The sequence below is a fragment of the Lynx canadensis genome, chromosome B2 (assembly GCF_007474595.2).
Source record: "Lynx canadensis isolate LIC74 chromosome B2, mLynCan4.pri.v2, whole genome shotgun sequence".
Classification (NCBI taxonomy): Eukaryota; Metazoa; Chordata; class Mammalia; order Carnivora; family Felidae; genus Lynx; species Lynx canadensis.
Genome location: NC_044307.1, coordinates 114,233,931 through 114,245,243, shown reverse-complemented (window position 1 = coordinate 114,245,243; position 11,313 = coordinate 114,233,931).

Here is an 11,313-nt window from a genome sequence, read left to right as displayed (position 1 = left end):
GCAATCTGGCTCCCTGGAGCCATCAAACAAGGAAGGGGTTCAAATCTGAGCCCACTTCCCTCAGAGGTTCCCATTCCCATGTAAATGTCAACAGCTGTACAGGCACAGGGATCTATCTCCCCAACTCTGCCCAGCAGCTGGTAAGCTCCAGCCATCCACAATCTGAGCACCTATCTTGGCATCTATCCCTTTATACCCGTGAGAAGCTCATGAAATAGGGACTATTATCCTCATTGTAAATAAAAGGAACAATTTCAGAGAAACAATGCAATTAGCTCATACTGTGTGGCTGAAGCAGAAGAGGAATTTCTATTATTTTTTTTCTTTTTTTTTCTTTCTTTTTTTTTATTTATTTTTTTATATATATATATGAAATTTATTGACAAATTGGTTTCCATACAACACCCAGTGCTCATCCCAAAAGGTGCCCTCCTCAATACCCATCACCCACCCTCCCCTCCCTCCCATCCCCCATCAACCCTCAGTTTGTTCTCAGTTTTTAACAGTCTCTTATGTTTTGGCTCTCTCCCACTCTAACCTCTTTTCTTTTTTTTTTTTTTTCCTTCCCCTCCCCCGTGGGTTCCTGTTAAGTTTCTCAGGAATTTCTATTATTATCTGTTGAATACGTACAGTGTGTCAGGCACCACTCTAAGCACTTTATTGATTTTATAATGCTCACAATAACTCTATGAGACAGGTACTTTGATTATTTCTATTTCACAGTTAAGAACACTGAGACACAGAGAGGACCAAGTAATTTTCTCAAGGTGTGAATGGAGGCGTCACATTAAACCAAATTTGCCCCAGCCTCAGTTTAGCCGGCAGGTGCCCAGAATTCAAGGGTGAGCTAACCAGTGTTCACTTTTGGAATCTTCAAATGCATCAGGAGAAGGGTGCTACCAGTGAATGAAGAAACACTAACAGGAAATGCTTTACACCACCTGATGGCTGGGCTCCATGTGGGCACCTCAGGCCAGTGGGACTCAGCTCTGCTCCCACCCTGCCTCCACGTTGGAACAGCCATGTAGCTTCCCCAGGTCCTTCACACTAGTCTAGCTAACAGATTCCCGTTATAATAGGTCATCTCGAGCTATTTATTAAACAATTAAAAAAAGAAGCTCCTGATTCAATTACTCAGTTTTTTAGAGCTCTTTTTATGGGCACATTGTTCATGTTTTTATGCATGGGATGTTGTGGGTGGTTTCTGTCTTTGCAAAGCACCCTCCCTAACCTTTTGCTTTCTCCTTCGGTATCTTCTTCCTCCTCTAATCTAAGTGATGACTCTGCACACCTCTGCTGGTGACAATCTCAGCATGAATCTAGATGCTCCTGGACTCAAAGCCGGGGCCCCATGGCTGCCTGGGGGATCAGCCTCCACTTCTAAAGTAAAAAACAAGTTCTGTTCTAGTATCAAGTAATTACAGCGAATTATCCTTTTTAGCTACCCCTGCTCTGCACCAAAAGTACTAAACAAACATAAAACTAGGCTGTTAAACAAATGATTACGAGACAGAACCTGAACCACCAGACCTCCTAACTTACATGATTTTTTTGGCCTGCAGAAACCATGTTTCTGACCTTGTGTTTGCTCTCAAAATAGAATTTGCACTTCACGGTTTATTGAGTATTATTATCTTGTCAGATACTGTCACAGCTTATTAAATACACAGTTTCAAAAGATTGCTTCTAATCATTAATTGCAACTTTTATTGTATATGGAGGCAAGTTAATTCTTTCTTATGAGACTGCCTTTCCACCTGCAGAAAGCAAGTCAATTGGGAAACGAGATCTAACAGGTTCTGCCTCAGTTTCCCCCACACAAGATCAATCCAGAAGCCCACGGCTTTGAGCTACTAGAGCAGCAGTGTACTGAAGGTATTCTCATTTCCATTTTGAGAAGAGGAAGAACTAATCCTCCTGGAACTGTTCACATGTTCTGAAAAGGGGTCCAGAGAGCTCTGGTTTAATCCAGGTATCAGCGGGCACACAAGCGGATTTTCAGGTACACCAGAGCCAAGGATCCCAGATTGTTGCATGGGCCCTTTCTCTCTCCACCGCTTGCCCACTTTTGCTCAGGGGCTAACACCAGCACTCAGACCTCACCCCGCCTTCTCCTTCCCCTCATGCTCACAGACCACAACTTCTTCCAAAGTGTCCTCCCCAGAGGCTGCCAACATTTCTCTCTTTATAATCCACTGGCTAAAGGAGACCAGCAGTGGCATCTTCAGGAAGATTATAGCAAATAATACAGTAAACAACAGTCAGGTCACGGGATGAACTCCCTCCTCCCGGGGTTCCCCCTCAGCCCACCTCCATATGCTCTGACCTGACATTCCAGCCCACTCCTACTCCTACATCTCTAACCTCTGTCCTATTCTCATGCAACATTTAAGTCCCAGACCCAGAAGGTTCCAATCCTCCCAACTTTCTGCCCTGGGCTGTAAAAGCTTTTGCTCAGCAATTAGCTACTTTTTCCTTGACTCAGAGTGATTTCTGATGTCATTAAGAATGGCAACTTCCGTGTAGAGACCTTTGCCCCTCAGAGCATGGCCCACGGACCAGCAGCATCCAGCTCCACCTGGAAACATGATAGAAACACAGAATCTCAGGCCTCATCCCAGACCCATCTGCATTTTCACAAGATCCCCAGGAGACTCCTCGGCATGTTAAAATTTGAAAAGCTCTGGTCTAGAAAACAGAAAAGTCTGTTACAAGTTCAATTTATTCTTTTTTTTAAATCCCCAACTACAGAATGTTTTTACAAAATTAAACAGAATTGTTACAGAAATCTTTTCTTAATTTAAGTTCCATTGAGTTGGGTTAATAAAAAATAAAAGCTAACAAGACTTTTCCTGCATTCTCAGGGAAATATAGTATTTCTGCATAGTATAACAAGGTTGAGTCTAGATATCTAATCTTTGACATATATTCCGATATTAATTTACACACAAAGTCCATAGAGTCTCTAATATATTTTTAACTAAAAATAACCTTTTCCATTTTTCATGTTATAAAAGCAAAACATATTTTAATAGAAAAATTAAAAAAAAACATATAGCTAGAATGAAAATAAAACAAATCAATAAAATAATGGGGCACCTGGATGGCTCAGTCAGTTGAGCATCCAACTCTTGATTTTAGCTCAGGTCATGATCCCAGGGTCGTGGGATTGAGCCCTGCACTAGGCTCCACACTGAGTGTGGAGACTGCTTGGGATTCTCTCTCTCTCTCTCTCTCTCTCTCTCTCTGTCTCTCCTTCTGCCTTCCTCTCTCTCTCTCCCAAAAATAAATAAATAAATAAATAAATAAATAAATAAGTAAGTAAGTAAATAAATAAATAAATAATCAATAAATAAAAAATACAACCACGCAGAGATGACCACTGTAAGACATTAGAATACTTGCATGTGTAAGTAATATTACTATAAATAACATAAAATGTAATCACATGGTACATACCCTTTGTTTCTCTATCGTGAATACATGCGCATTAAATATCAAGCTATAATATTTTTTTAATGGCTGAAAGGTACTGTTCACTTATTTAAGACATTAAATCAACCAGTGTTGTGTTAGAATCCATTTCTACTTTTTTTTCCAATGTCACTTTAAAAATAGAGCTATATTGTTAATTATGTCCTGGGCTTGATTTAATCAATTTTTTATAAGGCAGTATTATTTACTATTTGATCAGTCTCTATCGCCTTCAATCCTTTGTGTTCACTGATAAAATTAAGAGATTCATTTGTGGGAAAGATATGTGAATTTTTATACAGTTCTCTAATTAGATAAAACTAATCTGATAGATTGCTAAGTTATACATATGTTCTTTCTTGTCCTGGGGCTAATTTTCAACTTGCTTAGGCTGCACTAAGAGTACCTGAAGTCCTAAGTCCTAAGTTTAAAAACTAATAATACACTGAGGTTAAGGTCGAAGTTGCCACGGAAGTGGCAAAAAACTACCTGTATTCTGATAATGACTGATCACAGATACACACATATATAAGAAGTATAACAAGGCAAGGAAGAAAAATTATAAATAACATTTGAAAACCTTAAAATGTTTCATACCTGGCTACAGACACAATCCAGCCAATAAAACAGAGTGGAAGGTTGTGGTGATTCATAAGTGCCTTCTCTCCTCATTAAGAACAAAATTAGTTTTCCACAACATGAACCATATTTGGATTCCTTTGCTCAGCTGGGAGCTTGGGTTTGAATCAACAGAAAGGAACTCTGGCTACCTTGGGCAAATAAAAATAGACTCTATTATAAGAAGATGGAAGAGCGACAGAAGAAAAAGCTAAAAGCCAGGCCTCAGGCAGGACAGCAATCCAGAAGCTCTGGGATCTAGGTAGCAATGGTCCTTGCAGCTAGTATGATAGAGTAAATGAGTTCCAGCCTCACAGTCTGAGAGCATCCCATTGCTGTGGTCACATCCCGACCCCTGGTCATTGGAGGGGAGAGCACCTTGAATGACAGTCCCACTAACCTGCAAACCTCTGACAAGGAAGTTATGAAGTGAGGAGGAAGTAGGTGTCTGGGCAGGTAAAACCAACAGCTGCCCACAACAGCCACTGCCTTCCAACACTGGTACAAAGAAGGACACTAACACACTTGAGTGTCAGACTGAACTGGTAACAGGCATCCGTGGCTGAAAAAACTGACTGACCTTTAGTTCATTCTGAGAACTATGAAGCAGAAGAATAAAAAAGCCTGTGATTTACTGATGCACCATAAATGGATTCAGAGAAAGCAGACCATTTTAGTTTATATAAACAAACGATTAACCTTGATAACAAAAGTTTAGGAACTATGTTAATGACTTTGGTCATCTTTCTTCGCTGCCAGCCAACAATAGTTGTAACATGTGTGATATTAATGGAAGTGCGTTTTGAGTTTGAAGCTGTGCTTATCAAATTTTAATGACCATATTAATCACTTGGAGACCTTGTAAAGATGCAGATTCTGATTCTGCAGGACTGGTGTGGGGCCTGAGACTAGGCATTTCTAACAGGTGCTGGGGTAATTCTGATGAACAGCAAACTAGCAAAAGCTTGGGGCTCCCTGCCCCCTTGTGGATCACCCGTGGCCAAGATCTCCTCTCTTCTCACTCAATCCCTCATTCAGCCATCCCGCTTCTCCCTAGCAACAAGTAACTCTAGCTTCTCTACTCAAATACTCTAGTTTCTCTCTAGTAACAAGAGGCCACTCTTTAGGCAAATTTAGAAAGATTTAGTGAGAAAGAAGATTAAAACTGCCCACTAAAATGAGCCTTGTAGATTTCATTTATACACGTGCAGTGGGCTGAATGTTTGTGTCCCCCTAGAATTCCTATGTTGAAATCCTAACCCCCAGTGTTTATTAGGAGGTGGAGCCTTTGGGAGGTAATTAGGTTATGAGGGTGGAGCCTCACTTATGGGACTATCGCCCTTGTAAAAAGAGTCCCAGAGAGTTCCTTTGCCCCTTCTGCCATGTGAGGACAACCATCTACAAATCAGGACCAGGCTCTCACCAGACACCAAGTCAGCCAGCATCTTGATCTTGAACTTCTCAGCCTCCAGAACTATAAATAATAATAATAATAATAATTATTATTATTATTATTATTATTATAATGTCTGCTGTTTATAAGCTACCCAGTGTATGGTATTCTATTATAGGAGCCCAAACAGACTAAAACACCAAGTGGTCCCATTTCCCTGAGCACAGAAACTACACAAATAATGCATCAGTCTTCTGATCTGAATGAAAGTAGACAAGTGGTCTGTGTTGCATTCTCAAAATGCTGCTATACTCAGAAATCTAATACACTAACTTAGCCTCAGCCCTTAAAGTGGGTCATTGTCTGTCATCAGAGTTGGGGGATCTATTTCCAGTCAAAAAAAAAAGGAAAACTTTGAAACGAATCTATTGTATGCCTTCTGGACAGAGCCCAGGCCTTGTCCTCGCCCCCAGCAGTGACTGGCCACATCCTGTAAGCAGGGCCAACCCAAAACCTCTGGATGCCCTGAGGTGCTGCTATCTGCACCTTGTCACAGATGCCCTGAGTGATGGAGCAAGAAGTGAATAGCCAACCTGTTCTCCTATCTCCCTTGGCCTTTCTCGCCTAAAAGGAGAGGTGGGGTCACCGCATACACCCCCTCTGGCATTTCACTTCCCTTGGTGGACGGCTTGAGCTGGAGAGCCAGCGATAAGATAAAAGTAAAACAGAAACAGCAGATGTCGGGTCCTGGGGCAGAGCCTTATTTTTAGAGCCTGTAGGTAATAGCGTAGCTAACCTTTAGGGGGAAATAATTCCTCAAATTTTTAAATTTGAGTTCTTGACCCAAGAAATTGAATAAAAATCCTGCAACCAGGTCTAGGTTGGGTCTACAGCATTCAGAAAGGAAGAAGAAAACAAAACCTGTTCAGAAGAGTAAGAGTTACAGTGCATTTGAAATAAATCCATAGGGTTTACATAATCTTTCTCTGGTTTTTGATGGTCATTTTACGATCATTTTTACTAGAATGCTCATGAGTGGAGGACTCATGAAAAGGCTACTGTCAGCACAAACCATTCCCACATACATTTCCATTGGCCATGATTTCTTTTTCCTTCCTTTCCTCCAGATAAATTTTCTGAACACTTTTAAGAGCTGTCTTTGGACAAGACAATGTACAATTCCATGTCAATGGAGGCCTTTGTAGTTTTGTGAGAGGAGGATTTAATGCCACACAACCAGACACTATGATTAGGCACTGAGAACACCAAGAGGAAAGGGCCAGAGGTCTTATTCTGGAGACACCTACAAGAGGCAAGAGCTACTGGCTACTGACAGTAGAGTAATGGTCAGAAATGCAGACCTCATCAGTCAGATGTGGATTCAAATACTACCTCTAACATTACTCACCACTAAACTGCTCAACTTGCTTATCTCTATGAATTTCCATTTCCTTATCTGTAAAGTGACTATAATTCCTAGGGCACAGAATGGTTATATAGATTAGGTAATATGTAAAAAGCATTTATCACAATGTCAGCCTATTAAATATTTAGTATATACTGTAATTATCATCATCAATAGTATAGTTCATCGAATCCCCTTATTCCCAGCCTCTGACTTCTATTCCCTAACTGCTTTTCCTACTATTTACAAGAGCTGTCATGGCCACATAATGCCTCGTCCAAAATATATTGAGAGGATATAGATAAGCACCTTGAACAATATAATATACTCTAGGCTTACACCACCTCGGGGATCTTTCTGGGTCCAGTCTTAGAAGTGAACAGGAACTTAGAAATCTAGTAACTAGGGGCACCTGGGTGACTCAGTCAGTTAAGCATCTGACTTCGGTTCAGGTAATGATCTCACGGTTCATGCGTTCAGCCCCATTTTGGCTCTGTGTTGACAGCTCAGAGCTTGGAGCCTGCTTCAGATTCTGTGTCTCCCTCTCTGCCCCTCTCCTGCTCATTCATTCTCTCTCTCTCTCTCTCTCTCTCTCTCTCTCTCTCTCTCTCTCTCTCTCCCAAAAACAAACAAACATTAAAAACAAAACATGAAATAAATCTAGTAACTAACCCAATTGGGAGTAGAGCTATTAACTGTCCCATCTTTGGACATCGACAGGGAGACAGACTAGTATGAATAGAGAGCAGAGGTGCAGGTGCAAAGAACTGACACATCCAGGAAAGTATACAAGACACAAGGCAGGCTCCTAGAGTCACAAATTCCAGCCAGCTCAGTCCTCTGCATTAGGCCTATCTTTTTGAAATATCACTGGGGTGATGGAACTGCCCAACTAAGCCACTCAATCCTTGCCCGCCCTGTAGCAAAGATGCTCTTGTAGAAACACTTTTAAAGACAACCAAGGCAATAATAAGGAGGTAATCTCTTAGGCCATTAGGTCTTGACCTAGGTTCCTTGAGTTCCACTGTTGTCAAAAACCTAAAACCATCTCACATACAGATGGTGGGTTTGACTGACTGAAGGAAATGGTGTAAATGACATATTTGCTATGTTTTTCCTGGAGACTCATTGCTACCTGGACAGAAGGATTTTAACCATTTTAATAATTACCAAACCTAATACAAAGCTCCTGGTGCCTGTGCATTTTAAGCAACTTGTTTAACCATGCTTGTTTGGTTCATCAGTCACTGTGATTCCTCTTAGAAACCGACAAAAAAGCCACCCATCCCTTCCTGTCAGTGGAGTACTACAAACTTCTCCTCTGATAGAGAAACTAATAGAATCAGTGTCTCTACCCAGACATCCCAATATAATTCACTAAAACACACTCTTAAAAGTACCTGATTTTTCCCTGATACACGGAAGATAAGTAACTTCAAACACAACCTAAGACATAAGACTTCAATTCCCAGCATCCAAAAGTCAAGATGACCATAGACACCATTATTAGATAGTTACCTGTGGAGTAACCTTTATTTCTTGCCCCAGAAGAATGAAGAAGAGTGAAAAGGGAGAGAGGAGGCAGGAAAAGCTTGCCAATTTGGATACTCCACCTGGTTTCTTGGGGCTTTGCTTAAGCTACTTTATAAAGGAAAAACAATGCTCACAAGTTTATCATTTACTGAGTCTCTGCAAATTAATAATTGTCTCTTTAAAAAGGAAGGGCCTACAAAGGGCATAAGCTTAGGATTCCTTTGCTAAATTGCACCAGAGTTCACTGACTAGAGGACATTGGTCTTTTCCACATTACTACAGGGCTCTCTATCTGGCACCACACAAGACTCAGTGGGCCAACCAAAAATTCCTATCTGCACTAGACACAGCCTTTCCGGGGCTAGGTGTGGGCACACCCAAGTGAAAGCCTGCCTTATCTCTACTCCTTGCTTCCTATCTTCTGTGGATAAACAAGGGCTCCAGCCCCAGGCTATCAGGCCAGTTCCCCTTCACACTTGCACATTTAACTGCACATGAAGTCTGCATTCCTTCCCAAAGTACAACTTCCTCTGAGGTAAACGGCAAACTCTGCCTCCAGGACGATGTGGACATTAATCTTGAAGTAACAATCCTACAGCAGTCTTGTATGTTCTCCCAACTCACACATTTTTCAAAGTAGCCTTGACCATATCTTTCTTTGATTGGAAACCACTCTAAGAACCAGAAAGGAATCAAGCAGCCCAAAAAATAAGCCTCAGATGACCCCAAAGGTGGCAGATCAGCAGCTACAAAAAGAGCCACATTCTTTGCTTAGTTATGCATCTAGGAGAGGCCATCCCTTCAGGGAGGTGACGGGAGAACTCAACAGAGGATTTGAAAACTGACAAGAAATAAATCCACCTTTTATCCTCCCCTATTGGGCCCAGTACCCTGTTCACATACATCTCTTCATTGGAAGCTTTGAAATCAAATGAAAGAGCTTCTCAGGCAACATCCTGCATGATTCAAGTCCTTCCCCTGACAAACGTGCCTGATGGGTTTAGCTTTAGGTTTTGGGCTTTCCCTCCCCTTTGGGCACAATTTTCCCAAATGCATTATACACATCATCGCAATGGATTCTCATTCTAAGGGAGATAGCTAAGGAAACATTACTATTATTATTTTTACGTTAACAGTGAGAAATAGACACAAATGAATTAAGAGCTGTCCTGATAGGGCTGGGATAGTCCCTCTGACTCCTGGTCCTTTGTTCTTGTCATTACTCCACATGGGTGTTGCAATTATGGCTTCACATTTGGACCATCCTATGTTATCTGACATTGAGCTAAGTCATCTGTGGCAATGGTTGTCTTCAGGGCAGGGAGCTGGGCAGCTGAGGGACCCACTGAGAGGGAAAGCGGGGAGAGAAGGAAACTTTTCACTGGATATACCCTTTTGAACTGCTTTGAATCTTAAACCATGTAAATTTATTGCCTATTCACAAAATTTAAATTAAAATTTTTAAAAAGGGCTGCAGAAATTTATAGAGGAAGCATGAAAAAGATGGCTGTAGGACTTTATAGGCAGAAACACGAACATTTAAAGAAAATGGCTAAGACATGAAAAGAAATAACATGCACTAAAGGAGAAAATTTTTCAATTCCTTTAAGATTGATTACATCCCCTCACCCTGCCTCCCCACCATTCCCAACCTTGTCAGTATGTCACCCAGAGAACAGTATATTGAAAGTGTACAGTCTTGTGGGTTTTTTTTAAGGTATCAGAGACGGGGACTCAGAATAAGTATGATTGTTTTTCATAATTTAACAAAAATTCCTTTAGCCAAAGACTATGTGTAGCTTTTCAGCCTAAGAAACACACCTGTATCATCTTTGTATCCAAGGTAGTGGGTATACATCAGGTATGCAGTAAACGTTGAAGGAGAGGAAAGCAAAGAATAACAAAGGGAGAGGGTCAGAGAGGAAAGAATGACAAACAAGGGCTACAGGCATCCCATCCTTCTTTCCCTCTCGCCCTCATTATTGGTGAATTCTTTTTAAGGTCATCAGAAGATGGTGACTTAAAAAAATGCTGGATGCTCTTAAAACTTCAAGGACATGTTGAAAGGGAAGTGCAGGGGTTCTGAGCCACTTTCCTTCAGGGAACACTCTGTGTCTCAGAAGACAGAACAATGGACCTCACTGAGAAATTCTGAAATAAGCAACAGTGTTCAAATCATGAATCATTTTTTTTTTTTTAATTTATGACAGATTCTTTGAGGTTGATCAGTAAAATATCCTTTATGTATATTGCTAGGGATTTCAAAATCATGACACTTCAACAGCTCATTTGTCTTGTAGTAGAGAAGCAGCTCCTGGAGACGGGGCTTGTGTTTGTCCTTGGAAATAAGGACAAACATGAGTTGGCAGCCCACCATCCTTATTTTCGTCAGCTTGCTCTTCTGCAGACCTATACCGTCAGCACTATGTGAGGAATGAAATCAATAAAAATCGTTTCCTTCATTGCAGGAGGCCAACTGGAGACTGTTTCTTGGCTCTGGAGCAAGTATCTGTCAGTCAGGGTCAGGAAGGTTTCTGCTGCATTTATCCAGGAAATCTCTTACACAGTGTAACTGGGAACCTAAGGCGGCTTTGAGATGAGGAAACTAAGGCTCCGGGGTAGTAATACTCAGGCAGCATAAAGCATATGGCTCATCCAACTCAGTCATTAACTGAGACCCAGAACCAAGAGAAAAAACAGACCCTAGAACAGTGGCAAAGCTATAAATCCCAGGACCCTATTCTCAAGGAAGTCAAGCAGGGCACCATTTTGGAAGAAGCTAAAACTTCCTGAAGAGTCCTTGATGTCATCATCATAAGAGATCAAACATCATGGGGAGGGAGATCCTCCTATGATCAAGTCCAGACTCTGTAGCAAGGCACAGAAGTCT